The sequence below is a fragment of the Drosophila serrata genome, unplaced genomic scaffold (assembly GCF_035046125.1).
Source record: "Drosophila serrata isolate PLE 108 unplaced genomic scaffold, ASM3504612v1 contig_171, whole genome shotgun sequence".
Lineage (NCBI taxonomy): Eukaryota > Metazoa > Arthropoda > Insecta > Diptera > Drosophilidae > Drosophila > Drosophila serrata.
Genome location: NW_028257069.1, coordinates 107,317 through 124,050, shown reverse-complemented (window position 1 = coordinate 124,050; position 16,734 = coordinate 107,317). Strand labels below are relative to the sequence as shown.

Here is a 16,734-nt window from a genome sequence, read left to right as displayed (position 1 = left end):
CCATGCATGGTAGACGGGAAGTGTTCCAAGCGATATCCTCGAGCATTTGCAGCCAACACCGTAACAGGGGACTATGGATATCCTCTGTATAGGAGAGGGTCAACTGATGATGGCGTGACTTTGACAGCTTTAAACATGAGAATTAATGATATTGAGGTAGGCAATCGTTGGGTGGTTCCATACTGACCCCTATTGTCAAAATCATACAAAGAGAACATCAACGTAGAATATTGCAATTCCGTGAAATCGATTAAATATATCTGCAAGTACGTGAATAAAGGCAGCGTAATGGCAGTTTTTGGTGTTTAGGCAAAAAATGGTGACAGCAATGCAGTACGAGTTGTCGATGAAATCTCTCAATACCAGGCTGGAAGATACATAAGCAGCAACGAGGCTGCATGGCGAATTTTTTCGTTCCCAAATCATGAACGCTATCCAGCTTTAGTTCACTTGGCAGTCCATTTGGAGAATGGTCAACGCGTCTCTTTCACTAAATGTGCAAGAAAGAGTCCTGAATCCGCCTGCGACAACAAGTGACTGCCTTCATCACCATATGCCAGGAAGATGCTTTTGCCAGAACCTTGGTGTATTCAGAAGTGCCCCTTATTACACGTGGAATGCCACTAAAAAAGTGTTCGCGCGACGAAAACGAAGCGAGCCCGTCGAAGGACAACCTGGCATCTTCAAAGAGAATACAATCGGTAGACTTTATACAGTGCATCTTAATCAAGATGAATGTTTCTTTCTTCACATGATGTTGGTGAATGTGACCGGTCCCAGGTCTTTCCCGTATTTGAAAAATCTCAACGGCATCAGGCATGCGTGCAAACACAATATGCCACAGAGAAACGTGGCAGGGTACAGCTAGTTATATTATATATATATATATATATATATATAGTGAAATATCCATAGTCCCACGGACTTTAGCACATGCCTACTTATTCGACAAATGTAAAACTATGAATCATCATCGAATGATAACCATACAGTCATCGGACACCACAACTCCACACGAGTCCGATAGTAGATTAACACAAGTCCCCGTAGTAGACTACACAATTGTATTCTCTGAAAAAAAAATAATCAAATTTCAAAAGAGCACTTGTATCCAAGAGCGAATGCACTTGAATCCAAGAGAAATAAAAGAATCAATTAAGCTCTCTCTTAGGGTTTTCGAAATCCATCAAGATCCACGAAAGATTGAGACCGACGCTTGAACGTCAGCCATCCTAGTTCAATAAGATGAGTTCAGTTTGAGACACCAAATTAATCGGTCGGTGTTCTTCAATAAAAAAATATCTTGTAATAATTCGGTTTAACTAAAATAAAATATTTTTTTTAGCTTACGAATAACCAACCAACCAACCACACAACATGACCGTCAAGCTCATATCATTTACGGCGCTATCAAGCGAGTGATAGTAGATACTGCATTGGAAGCTGTGACTCAAGCAGGAGCAACCTCATGGATGAAGATCCGAGGAGCATTTTCCACTTCATTTAAGGACCACAGACCGTACGTGCCGCTGGTGAAACAACTAGAAAAGACGCCATACCCCGGGAGCATTAGTAAGTTCATCCAGATGCTGAAAGTGCAGCATCGTAATATCTTTGATAAATTTGAACTAGAAAGTAACCCTGTAATTCTGAGTAACTATTCTGATATGTTAAAATGGACTATCAAAACTACAATAAATAAGAAACTACCTGATAGAATGTAGATGTCGTTGGCTCGCAATGATATCAAAACTATCCCAAAGTTAAGACAAGCCACTATGTAACTAGGTATTAATGATGCAAATCCTGAAGACGTTCATTTACAAAAACTTAACGAGCATAATCGCAAGAACAAGGGAAACAAAAATCAAAGCAACAATCAAAGATATTACAACCACAGACATAATACAAGTGCTTACTATTCGTTGACTTATCAGAATAATAATCAATCCAGTAATAGAAATAGAAATAACCAGAATCGTAATCAAAGCAGCCCTCCTATTGATGACCCCCAAGTATTTCACAACTTTAGGAATGGTTTAAGTCAAGCTAGGCAAAATAACCCCTTGAATTATCAACCCTCTACTTCGCATAGCCCAGATAATAAAGGTCCTGTAACAAGACAAAGAGAAAGTAGCAGTGGACAGAACAAAATGGATGTAGACGTAAATTTTCATCAAACTGCCTCGAAAACCTCGGACACGGGAAAAGAGGAAGAGCCACTCCATATGTAAAAATTGCGTATCAGAACAATCTTTACAAAGGTATGATTGACACATGCTTGTCCATCAATATCATTAGAGAATATTAAATTAAATTAAATTTAACTTAAAGGAAACTAAAGAAAATCTCACGGTATATTCAATAAAGGGCCGAATAAAATTAATCAAAAGCATTAATCATTAAGCCCAATGTAACTTGTCCGTTTGAACAAAAATTCGATGTGCATAAATTCTCTCACAATTATGATTTCCTGTTAGGTCGTCAATATTTAGAAGATACCAAAGCAAAGATTGACTACGAGAAGGAGACTGTAACCTTAGGTTCAAAAATCTATAAACTCAGGTATGAGGAGAAAAAGGGCGAGAACGCATCAACAAGATGCCTTGACCCAAATAAAAAGGGCGAGACCGCATCAAATAGATGCATTGACCCAATTTAAAACGGATGGGACCTCACTAGCAAAGTGTCTCAGTCCAAAAGAAAAAAAAGGTTAACACCAAAACAAAACAAAAAATAGAGAAGACCGCACCCCTGAAGTGCCTTACTCCTAAAAACAGTAAGGATGCAGATGCAATGCAATCGGATCCCACATTCATTGCTGATAATAAAACTAACATCGCGATCAATAACGAATTACGCGAATGTAACGAGCTTAGACTCGAACATTTCAATGTTGAAGAAATGTTTGAAGAAGGTCCTATACAAATATAGAGACATTCAGTACAGAGAAGGTGAGAATTTGACTTTCACTAGTACCATTAAACATGTTATCCAAATACAACATGAAGATCCGGTTTATCGCAAACCATACAAAAACCCCCAGAGTGTTGATCAGGAGGTAAATAAACAAATTAAGGAAATGATAGAGGAGGGCATTTTTCGAAAATCAAAGACCCCATATTGTTCACCTATTTGGGTAAATCCAAAGAAGGCAGACGCCTCAGGTAAACTTAAATTCAGACTAGTAGTTGATTATAGGAATCTCAATGAAATAACAATAAATGATAAATTTCCGATTCCTAGAATGGATGAAATACTTTACAAATTGGAAAGATGTCAGTATTTCACTACTATTCATCTAGCTAAAGGTTTCTATAAAATTCAGATGGAGGAAAATCTATTGCAAAAACAGCGTTTTCAACCAAACATTTGCATTACGAATATACCCGCATGCCCTTTGGCCTTAAAAATGCACCGGCAACTTTCCAGAGATGCATAGTGCTGCTAAAGATAACTTAAATTACATCTCCATTACCGAAAGACCCCTAAACTTCTTCTCTAGGCAAATAGAGATAGAAAAAGGAGAAGCACACAAAGTTAGCACGAGTCATTATTTTCGGAAAATAAAAATAAAAATCACATATAAAAAAATGACGATCGAGTTAGCCAAAACCCTCATCAAAGAATTTTTGTGCATAAAGAAAAGCACTACTACTTTCAGATATTCCAAATGCCATATATTGATAGGGCATATATCATATGCCCTAATTGTTTCACAAAATTGTTGCGATGTACTCAAAAGTTAACTGATATTCTAACATATGTAGAATTTAAAGTTTTACTCTTAAAGAAACATAAGGAACTTTTACACTCAGGTATTAAAAAAATACCATTCATTGGTTTAGAGAAGAATATTACTATCCTAACAGTTAGAAACTCATTCAGAATATAATCAATGAATGCGAAGTTTGCAACATAGCTAAAACTGAACATAGGTATACGAAACTTTTATTTAAAACGATACCCTAACGTAATTGACTTTTATCTAACAGGGAAACAAACCTTCCTATCTTGCATAACTATCTATTCGAAATTTGATAACCTAATTGAAGTAAAAAGTAGACATTTGCTAGGGAAAACGGCAAGAATTAAAAGCGGATAAAGATTCAGCATTTATGTGTATAGCATTGCAAAACTGACTAAGATCAGAAGGCGTAGATAAAACCATCACCACAAGTAAAAATGGTGTATCTGACATAGAAAGGTTTTATAAGACAGTAAATGAGAAACTCAGAATTATTGGTAGTGAACAAAATATAGAAGATCAATGTACAAAATTAGAAACGATCCTATATGTTTATAATCATAATCAGCACAATGCCACTAAAAGAACTCCAGCAGATATTTTTCTATTTGCAGGAAGCCCCGATTTCGAACAACAAAATAAAATTAACAAAATTGACAATCTAAGCAAAAACAGACATAGTTATGAAGTCGATACAAAATATAAGCAATCCCCATTAGTCAAAAGTAAGGTGACCAACCCATTAAAAAAAAAATGTCAGATTAGACAAGTGGACGATAAACACTTCGAGGAAACAAAAGAGTCAGGAAAATCGTACATTACAAGTCAAAGAATTACAATACATTACAATTCAAGAAACAAAAGAAGACTAACCAAAGTAAATACGATAATTCCAGACTCATCGAAGAAGATTAAGAGATGCCCCGTGTTCCGTGTAACGATTATATGTCTGGCAATCATCACTCTTATCACCATAGTCCAAGGCAGTAGCATAGAAGTAAACACAATTAGTGCTAAAAATGGATACCTATTATTCAAAACAGGAGTTACGGAGATACCCACAATTTACGAATATCACTACTTAAGCATAAACATAACTAAGACCATGCTAATGTTTGAGAATTTATTGGATGAGGCGAAATATTTTCCCGATGTAATCAAAATAGATTACTTAGTCGAAAAACTAAAAAGGGAAATAAACGGTTTGAGAATAATTAAGAGAAACAAACGAGGTCTGGTAAATATTGTAGGAACAGCGTACAAATATTTATTCGACACCCTAAATCAGGATGACAGAGATGAGTTAGAAGGCAAAATCAATAATTTGTCAGAATATTCCGTTCAGAATCACGATTTGAATATGATGAATAGCGGGATAGATATCATTAACAAATTCAAAATATAAAAGGAAAAAGACCAACAGGTAGCAGTACTTATTTTCAATTTTTTTTACGAAATTACTTAAACACGATTATTTCTAACAAGTAAATTCTGGGAAAATTCTAAAAATTAAAACATCCACTTGGCTTAAAACAGATATAAACGAAGTTTTAATCATTTTCCATGTTTCTAGCGAAGTAATGAAAGTCCCAATATTCGAATAAGTCCCATATCCTGACGAGTCCAATTACATCCGAATCTGTAATTGATAAGTTTTATATTAAACAAGATAAGGTCTTTAACACACATGGAAGAAAACCAATTTTCGACAAATGTTTGGTAGGAATTATTAAGCAAGAACCTACTGAATGCAAATACACTAAAGCACACAAAGATTTCCAAATCAATTATGTGGAACCACACATATTAGTCACCTGGAATATTCCAGAAACACTTGTTAGTCAAAATTGCATCAACAATAGAGTTTCTATTCAAGGAAACAACATTATTAATATAAAGAATTGTACTATGCAAATAAATGAATTCATAATTTCAAACAACTTTGCAAATTTTACACAGTCAATTTATATTGTTAACAACATAACCAAAAAATCCTTTTGCATACATTCAAACAAAAGATATAATTGAATCCCATGTAAAATATTACAGCATGTTTCAAATCATATGTCTTACATCTTTTGTCATTACAATCTTAAGTTTAATATTATATGTCACCTATAAATTTAAGAGTATACCTAAGAAACTTATTGTTAAATATAAGAAAACACAAGAAGAACAACCGATCCCGGAACATATTGTAAATGATCAGATCATTCCGGAAAATAACATCATGATTTATCCCACATTATCTGCCTGAGGAAAGCCCAAAATTTAAAAATTGGAGGAGTGACATATCTACAGTCCAACGGACTTTAGCACATGCCTACTTATTCGACAAATGTAAAACTATGAATCATCATCGAATGATAACCATACAGTCATCGGACACCACAACTCCACACGAGCCCGATAGTAGAATAAACACAAGTTCCCGTAGTAGACTAAACAATTTTATTGTCTAAACATTCTCCGAACTCGAAAACAAAAAAAATCAAATTTCAAAAGAGCACTGTATCCAAGAGCGAATGCACTTGAATCCAAGAGAAATAAAAGAATCAATTAAGCTCTCTCTTAGGGTCTTCGAAATCCATCAAGATCCACAACAGATCGAGACCGAGCCTTGAACGTCAGCCATCCGAGTTCAATAAGATGAGTTCAGTTTGAGACACGAAATTAATCGGTCGGTGTTCTTTAATAAAAATATCTTGTAACAATTCTGTTTAACTAAAATAAAATATATTTTAAAACTTACGAATAACCAAGTATTTAACTATAAATATTGTATTAATATCTCGATCGTTCCCATGGAACCTTTATGATATAGTAGTACGATTTTCATAAAATTTAATACAAAATTGAAATGGCTATATTCCTAATTTTATTAAATTCACTTTGACGGCAGCGCTGCTATCGGGCAGTTGCCTCGTGCTGCAGTCGGATTAGACCCTTACGTTAGTCTTAATTTGGTACTCCACAGCTAAGGCTGTGTTTAATTAAATATATTCGTTGTAATTACCTTAGTCTCAATAAGCTTAGGGTACACAAATAATCATTTGATAAATATAGGTTATTAATAAACCAAAACCCAAATCAGGAGATTTTACGTGGTTTCGAAGTTCTTGATGATCAAGGTGTTTCTATTTGCCATTAAAATGAATCCAAAGGCAAGTTACCCTTTTAAGAAAATATTGCCCTAAAATCAGGAAAGAAATATCCTGAAATCTAAGGATATTTCTTGAATGTGGAAAGAGTTTCTTGTTTTTATGTCGATTCGCCCTTAAATAGGAAAAAAATTAGTGAAATTATTTACCCTACCAGGGTATTATAATTTTAGTCAGAAGTTTGCAACGCAGTGAAGAAGGTGCCATATAATGTATGTATATTCTTGATCAGGATCAACAGCCGAGTCGATCTAGCCATGTCCGTCTCTCCGTCTGTCCTTCTGTCCGTCTGTTCGTTTCTACGCAAACTAGTCTCTCAGTTTCGAAGCTATCTGAATGAAACTTTGTAGTTAGTATATATTCTATACTATATACTCTCCCTCGTATATATGTATGTAAAAACGGGAAGGATCGAACGACTATATCATATAGCTGCTATAGGAATGATCGGAGAATTAAAAACAAAAAAAAATTATAAAATTTTCAGTTTTCAACAGGATTTGATCAAATTTGAGATATATCAATTTTATGTTATTTTGTGTACAACTTAATGAAGATTGGACTACTATGTATATCCTACAGCTCCCATAGGAACGATCGAGAAACTAATACAATTAAAATGTATAACTTTTTGCCGTTTTCAACAGAAATTACTCAAATTTGAGATATAGCCATTTTATATTAATCTACAATTTTTTGTAAAATTTTATGAAAAGCGGACTACTATAAACTATAGGTCCCATAGGAACAATCGAGAAATTAATACAATTAAAAATAATAACTTTTTGAGTTTTCAACAGAATTTGATCAAATTCCCCGCCAGCCGAGGAAGAGGATTCGGACCTGACCCATGTGGACTCCATCTTGAGCCGTTTATTTGCCGAACGCCCACCTGAAGAACCACCACCCATCCCCTTAACTGCGGGAAACCGGAGGAAACCTGGAAATCCTGACCCTGAGCTTCGCGGGATCCAGCCTCCACCCAGTCAAGCTACGTATACGTGTAGTGCCGCTAGTGACCCATATTTACATTGTTTGATGTTCTTACAGAAGCATCCGGTTCGCCTCATCGTCGACACCGGAGCAGCTGTCTCTTTACTAAATGGTAGCGTTCTGCCAGAACTCCAGACTCTACAAGGACCCTCGGCAGAACAATTCGTGGCCACCGCTCGAGTCAACGCTAGACTGGAAATTGCCGAAAGGTCGGTCACCCACGAATTCTTACTGGTGGAGGGCTGCACTCCTAGCCTGCTGCGCCATGAGGCCACCGTGGATCTAAAGGATCTACAGTTACGACTCCCGTGGGGATCTCTGCCGCTATATGCCCCGGATACCCAGCATCGAAATTTGCTTTATTCGACTGCACCCACCAGTATCCCGCCACATAGCGACACCCACGTAGCAGTGCGATGCAGGTCGGAAAAACTGCTTCCTCTGGCTTTGCTGGAACGTGGGAGAACATCCTCGCCACTATGCACGGAGCCTGCTGGTTCTCTACCATGGACCTCCAGAGCGGCTACTGGCAAGTGGAGATGGAGGAGGACTCTAGACCTAAGACCGCATTTACGTGTGACGCTGGTCTGTTCGAATTCAACGTAATGCCGTTTGGCTTGACCAACGCGTCAGCCACCTTTGAGAGATTGATGGACGGATTGTTCTCCGGTTCTACAAGGAAATTCACCCTCGTGTACCTCGACGACATTCATTGTACATTCTCTTACCGCCGAGCAACACCAGGACCACTTGCAGCAAGTCTTTGATAGATTGCAGAACGTAGGGCTGAAGCTGAGTCCCAACAAGTGTCATTTCTTTCAGATCGAGGTTAACTATCTGGGTCACATTGTCAGCCGCAAGGGCTTAAGAGCGTGCCCAGAGAAGGTTCGAAAAGTCGTCGATTGGCCACCACCTCGAAACAAAAAGGAAGTGCGTTCCTTTGTGGGGCTATGTTCTTATTATCGGAAGTTTATTCCGGACTTCGCCACAATTGCGCGCCCTTTACATGACCTAACGGAAGCTAAGCGCTCCTTCACATGGTCAACAGCTGCTCACGTTGCCTTTGAGGCGCTCAAAATCAAACTAACCACGCCCCCGGTGCTAACCACGGTGCCGGGGCGGTGCTCGGACAACGGCAAGACGGCCAGGAGCGTGTATTGGAGTATTACAGCAAGTCGTTTAGCGCTGCGGAGCGCAACTACTGTGTAACTAGACGAGAACTGCTAGCCGTTGTTTTGGCTACGAAGCATTTCCACCACTTCCTATATGGCCGGAGATTCCTGCTGCGCACGGATCACTCGTGTCTCCGATGGCTGTTTAACTTCCGGGAGCCTGAAGGACAACTAGCTCGATGGATTGAAAGACTCCAACAGTATGACATGGACATCCAGCACCGCAGCGGAAAGCAACATGGAAATGCCGACGCCTTGTCTCGTCGACCATGCGGTGACTGCCGCGTATGTACAAGGGCCAAGCAAAACGATGGTCACGAGATCCTCTTTCTACAAACTCAACCCATCGAAATCGCTCGAAGCCAGGAAAAGGACCCCACTCTCGCCTTGATTTTACAATGGGTACAGATGGGTGAGCGACCAGCAAAGCCTACAACATGGAGTGAAAGTCCCGAAGTAAAAGCTTATTGGCATTTGTTCGAACAGCTCTTCATGGATAAAGGCCTGTTGATGATTACTACCAAAACAGCCGACCCAGCTCTGGTAGTGCCTCGCTCTCTTCAGGAAGGAGCCATTCGTAGCGCCCATAACTCTACGAGCGGTGGACATTTTGGCATCAAGAAGACAGTTGCCAAGTTGAAGAAACGCTACTTTTGGATTTTACAAACAGCCGACGTAGCCATTTGGTGCGCCCGCTGTACGGAATGCAATGCCAGAAGAGGACCTACTCGTCGAACGGTAGGCCAACTGCAACCCAAAGTTCTAAGTGCTCCATTCGGGCGACTTGCAATCGACATACTGGGTCCGCTGCCCACTACAGCACTAGGAAACCGCTACATCGCCGTAGTGATGTGCTACTTCACCAAATGGACGGAACGCATAGCGCTGCCTAATCAAACGGTTGAAACGGTAGCCCGAGCGCTAGTGCAAGAAGTCTTTTGCCGATTGGGTGTCCCCTTTATCCTTCACTCGGATCAAGGCCGAAACTTTGAGTCAGAAATATTCCAAGCTTGCCTGCGCCTCCTTGATGTGGAAAAGACTCGTACGACACCGTTGCACCCTCAATCAGACGGAATGGTTGAGAGGTTTAACCGAACTCTTCTGGACTATCTGGCGAAATTCGTTGCCGCAGATCAACGCGATTGGGACCAATTGTTGCCGCTAGCTCTGTAGACCTATCGATCGGCCCCACATGAGGCGACTGGGTTCTCGCCGTCACAACTGACCCTGGGACTTGAACTCAGGCTACCAGGCCAATTGTATGGGCGACCGTCCCCGAATCCGGAAAGTTACCCAGCATTCGTGGACCAACTGCAGAACCGTCTCCGACAAACGCAGCAGCTCGGACGATGACATTTAATTGCGGCCGCCAACGTGAACAAGTTACGCTATGACCTTCGGTCGCACCCAGTGGAGTTCGTCGTTGGAGAAGAAGTAGGACGAAGGGTAGGACGATGCCCTAAGTTGCAGTCGGATTGGATTGGACCCGCCACCGTCATCCGACGTCAATCTGACCTAATGTAGGAAATCCGCTTACCGAGGAAGCGTACCACTAGGACCGTTCATGTCAACCGTCTGTCACCCTATCGGGATCCGAATCCCGAATTACTCGGCCAGGAGGCTCGAGTCTGAGAGGGGGGTAATGTAACGAAAACCCCCAGATTAGAACAATCCGCGATATTTTTAACCGTTGGCAACGCGAGAAACAGCGAAATCCCTTAAAGACGCAGTTTTGAGAGCTTTTGACAGCCAGGAGGCCTGGTCTCTCTAAGCGCTCTCGATTTCCTTCTCTTCTTCTTACGGACGTGTCCGAAAAAGCACGCGTCTCTGATCACCAATAAAGAAAAGCTAAGTAATAACCACCTTTCCACATGGGGCCAAGTGTAGATTTGGACGAGTGAGTGGGTCAGACCGGGTTCTAGGCAGCCACACCTAATAAAAAGTTCCGCTCGGCTTTCCGTAATGAACTCTGCCTGTGGCCCAACAACAACCACGACAGAAATTAGTTACAATATCATATAAGTGCCATACAAACGAACATTAGATGTAGAGGAATAATGGAAATCTGTGAATGTAAAACTGTAAATACAGTATGTAGAGGTGAATGAATTGAAGCAGGTTTTACTTTATTGTTTTTTAACATAAATATATATCTTTTATATTGTATGAATTCCAAGTCATCGAAGTTCTATCTGCAATGCTATAAAAGCTTCGGCGTGCCGAAGTTAGCTTTCCTTCTTGTTTTTCTTACTTTCAGAATTGTTTTCCAAGTTTTGAGGATATTTGATAGTAAAATAAGAAATTTGTTTTCTAAATTCAAGTGCAATTTTTCTATATTTCAATTACTTTTTGGGCAAGTAACGATGAAAGCAAAGGATTATTATTATCTTGTCATTGTGTTTATGGCGGCTGGTCTTGATTTTATGGTGCGTTTCCGTAAAGTTATGAAAACCTTTTCTTAGTTCACGGGCGATTATCTATGGCGATTTTTCATTAATTTAGAAAAATATTGAGAGTGTAGAGAAAGTGTTTGCTGAGTAACATTAATGGATACAACATTTTAACATATTATTTAAAAACTACTGTTCGGAGCAGACCGCTATTGCCTAGTTATGCGCGCATAGGTGTATGGCTGCACCTGCTGCGCTCTTAGCTCTTCTCTTTTCTTATCTATTTCTCTCTCTTTTCTTCTTCTGTCGCCTTATCTTTTAAGCTAAGCTACATTGTTAACATATTTACGTATTGAAGCCAAGCGTTCGATCGATAGTTGCAGCTCCCGACCAGAGAACAGAAAAACGAAAATATATACGGCATTTAATCAACCTAATTCGAGCGTTAGTTATTATTACTTAAGGGTGGCAAATTCGTTGTCTTCCCCATGAACAATTTGGTTACCCCGACGTGATTCTTTGGCTCGGAGCCTGCAACCCGGTGTTCGGTGTTTAATATTGTCTAAACAAATCGCTTTGCTTCGCTGTCGCTTACTGGTATTCGGCCATAAGCACAGAAACAAGCTCACATACACACCTACATACATATCTAGCTGAGTGCATATAGCCGGCCAGTGCAGTGCTAAACATTATAAACAAAAGTAGCTCGCGTTTAAGCTTCGTAAATAGCGCCTATATCACATGTATACAGATGCTATACATAGCATAGACGCGCGTGTGTCAAAACTCCGCTGTTGCGAGGTAAACAACTTGCAACAACAACATTGTTGAGGCGGTGGCGCGGTGAAAACTAAACGGGTTCATACATACTGAAGCAGTCAGACATTTTTCATTTATTAATTCTTTTCGCTTGAGAAAATAAAAATGTCTTATACGGAAAACTCGGTTCAGCATCAGAATAAACCGCCAAGTGACGTGGACTTCTACCGAGCCAAGGCCCAATTCCTTTTGCGGCAATTGAGCTCGATGAATTATTATATAAACCCAAAGACTGTAGATCAGTTTGATGAAGCTGATTTACTGGCGTGGCTGGAGAGAATTAATTCCATAAACCTGGCCTACGATTCCGCACAGACTTCGCTGGAAAAATTTGACTTTTCGAAGATAGCAAGCGACCATCGTGAGCGATGTGAAGGCGAAGATAAATCGAGGCTTAGCGGCGCTTCGCAAACCGCAATTGCCGGCTGCAACGGCTGCAAATTCAACATCCATAGACATTATTAACCATCCAGATCTTTCTTTCCGATCTAGGAAGCCTCGGTTTCCAATTTTGGAGATACATAGCTCGGTTCCATGGATCCTATTCTGATTGGCCGGATTTTATTGCGACGTTCACCACGGTCATCGGAAATTATGAAGAACTAAGTGATATTGAAAAATTACAATATCTAAGGTCAAGTTTTGGCGGCGAGGCTCTAGAGACTACGTTCGCTTGAGCCCTTGAATGCCAATTATAGAAAGGCTTTGGATTAACTCACAAATCGATTCGATAATAAAGTTCTACATTTTCAGGCACACGTACAGACATTATGTGGTTAAAAAGATGTCGAGAACGGATCAGCCAAGGGTCTTCGGGAGTAAAGCGATTGCATAAATTCGCATCTGCGAGCATTTCGTAGCCTTGCAGCTACGCAACAAATCTTGGATGGATTGCTGATTCACATCGTCGCACGAAAGCTCGATCAGAGGCCGCGCGAAAAATGGGAAGAGGATTTGTTCATCAACCATTTATCTACATGGATTCTATGGAGTCGTTCTTGCAGAGGAGGTGTAGGATGATGGAAATATGGATCAAGCCTTGGTAACGCAAAACCCAAGCCAGCAGGTGGGAAAGGCCCTGCATAGGTATAGCTTCATTGCTTCTGCTACTAACTCAAATCTTCCGCTATGTTTGTTTTGTGATACGAGAGATCATTATTTGCCAAAATGCTCTCGATTTTTAAATTTGAGTCCGCCTCTTCAATTTAGATAAGCAAAGAAGTTGTACCTGTGCCTCAACTGTATGCGCAAAGGGCATAGTTTGCAGAAATGCAAGTCAACGCACTGCAAATATTGTCACTTGAAGCACCACTGCCGAGGGCGTCAACTCAGCCTGCCTTAGCTGCCATCGTCAAGGGTCATAGTAGTCATTCTGATGATCACACACTTGCTGTCGTAGTAAATCCAGCTGTATTCTTGACAACGAGAGCAATGCAACAGCTCTTATACGATAAGAGAAAACATTCGCATGCAGGATGACAAGCGTTGCTGACCAGATTACGGAAAGGTTATTGGCCAATTGGAGGCCACAAAATCGTATCAAGCCGTTCTGCCCCACGATGCCGATGTAGTTGGAACAGTACCTCTTCCAACGGGGGGAGTATTTTCGGAGCAGACCGCTAGTGCCTAATTATGCGCGCATAGGTGTATGGCTGCACCTGCTGCGCTCTTAGCTCTTCTCTTTTCTTATCTTTTTCTCTCTCTCTTCTTCTGTCGCCTTATCTTTTAAGCTAAGCTACATTGTTAACATATATATGTATTGAAGCCAAGCGTTCGATCGGTAGTTGCAGCTCCCGACTAGAAAACAGAAAAACGAAAATATATACGGCATTTAATCAACCTAATTCGAGCGTTAGTTATTATTGCTTAAGGGTGGCAAATTCGTTGTCTTCCCCATAAACAACTACTATATACATACAAATATCGTAAGCTGCTCGTAACCACTTTTATTAAATTATGAGTCATTTTATAAAAAAAACTTTTGGTAATTTAATAAAAACATTTTATATGAACATATATGATACATACATATAGAATATTAATGTACTTAGCGTAGAGCAAGTGAGACGACAGCTTTCTTTACCCTAACGAACTAAAATGCTCCTACATTATTAAATTACTTGTCCTACATAATAACTGAATCTGAAGAGATTTTGTACCAGGGGCGTACCAATCGGTGACCTTTTAATGGAGATTTTTTTAATTAACTCTCTTCCTTTTAGAAAAATGATAATTTCTACTTTATTTTTTATTAAATAAATATTGCAATTTTATAATATCAATAATATTGTAATTTAAGTTTACCCCAGAGAACTTATACAAAATAAATTGAACAACAATTTACTTATGCACTGCTGCAATCGTATCACTCGACTATGAGATACCTATTTTATTATCTTTTTCTCCCAACAATTAACTGAATTGGATGTTTTTTAATCGAGAATTAATTTAATTAAATATTTGGAGCCAATGGTAGGTTAAACAAAAATAAGCTTAATGCTTAGCGAATTGGTGATACAACAAATAAATATTAACAATTTAAATGTTTGTACTGATTTTATTTTACCAAAAAATAAACATTCGCTTGGCAATTTTAAACAAAAAACATTTACACACTGATGTACATATATAGCTGCAATAGAACGATCGAGAAGTTAATAAAATTAAAAATTTTAACTTTTTCATTTTTCAACATATTTTCATCAAATTTAATATATAGCCATTTTCTACTATTCTAGAATTTCGGCTTTTATTTTATAAAAATTTGACGACTATATCATATAACTGCCATACAAACGATCGTTAGATATTGAGGAAAATGCAAAACTGTGATTGTAGAACTGTGATTGTGAAACAGTAACTCGACAACTTTAAAATAACAACTGTAAATTAAATATAGGTTACAGGTATAAACGTTGGAATTATTTCGTTTTTTTTTAACATAAATTTGTATAATATACATTGTACAAATTTTTATACACTTGCAAGGTATATTAATTTCCGTCAGGAGTTTGAAACGCAGTAAAAAAGTCATCTCCGACCATATAAAGTATATATATTTTTTATCAGTATTAACAGCCGATCCGATCTAGCCATGTCCGTCTGTCCGTTTCTACGCAAACTATTTCTCAGTCTTAAAGCTATCTGAATGAAACTTTGACACTGGTTTTCTATATACTCTTACTCGTATATATATCAGAATGGGCCGGATTGGACGCCAATATCATATTGCTTCCATAGGAATGATCGGAAAATTTCTAATTTGAGATATAGCCATTTCATATTATTTTACAATTTTGTGTAAAATTTTATGAAAATCGGACTACTATATCATATAGCTCCCATAGGAACGATCGAGAAATTAAAACAATTTAAAATTATAGCTTTTTCAGTTTTCAACATATTTTCATCAAATTTGAGATATAGCCATTTTATAGTAGGCTTAATTTTTTTTGTCAAATTTTATGAAAATCGGACAACTATATCGAACAGTTGCCATACAAAACGATCGTTAGATGTGGAGGAAAAATGCAATTTTATGAATGTAAAAATGCAAATATAATATGTATGGGTGAATGAAATGAAAGCAGGTATTACTTCATTGATTTTTAACATAAATATATATAATTCATATGTATGGATTCCTAGTCATCGAAGTTCTATCTGCAAGGGTATATAAACTTCGGCGTGCAGAAGTTAGCTTCCTTTCTAGTTTCTCTTAATAAATCTTAAGGACTTTGCCGCATTATCGGGCTCGACTTCCTTAAACAAGCGAATGCAAATCTAGATTTTAATGACCATGTACTGCACACAAACAACGAAATTGAAAATATCCAGTCAATGCAGGGATTAAACAACTTCTTGCGGACGGCGTGAAAAGGCCATCCAAGTCCCCATATAACAACCCTACCTGGGTTCTAGACAAAAAAGGAACAAACCAAAATGGGACCAAGAAGAAACGATTAGTTATCGACATCTGGAAGTTAAATTAAAAAAACCACAGACGAAAGATATCTTATCCCTACAATTTCGACAATACTGTCGAACATGGGCGAGTCGCAATTTTTTACGACACTCGACCTCAAATCAGGTGTCGACCAGATAGAGGTGGCGGAGAAAGACAGAGAAAAGACAGCATTTTCTATCAACAACGGCAAGTACGAATTTTGTAGATTACCATTCGGACTTAAAAACGTTCCTCGCATCTTCCAAAGGGCCATTGATGATGTCCTAAGAGAAGGAATTTCAAAGATATGCTACGTATACGTCGATGACGTAATAATATTCTGAAAGACAAAGGAGGAGCATGTTAAGGACGTAGACTGTGTCTTAACCAAACTCTTAGAAGCAGGGATGAGAGTATCCCAGGAAAATCAAAGTTCTTTAAAAAGATCGTTGAGTTTTTGGGATTTATAGTGTCCCAAGGGGGGCTTCGAACTTCACCTGAAATG

The 16,734-nt window shown here is 38.8% G+C and overlaps 1 protein-coding gene across 9 annotated transcripts in view; it reads right to left on the bottom strand.

Moving 5' to 3' along the window:
- Positions 1-16,734, bottom strand: part of LOC110185344 (aminopeptidase Q) — a 280,831-nt gene that overhangs the window by 259,242 nt on the left and 4,855 nt on the right. The window contains exon 1 of one of the 9 annotated variants that reach the window (XM_086827432.1): positions 14,336-14,360. The exons of the other annotated variants lie outside the window; for them this stretch is intronic. The gene's annotated coding sequence lies outside the window, so the exon portion shown is untranslated. Of the gene's footprint in view, positions 1-14,335; positions 14,361-16,734 lie in introns of those variants that run through there. 9 annotated transcript variants of the gene reach the window in all.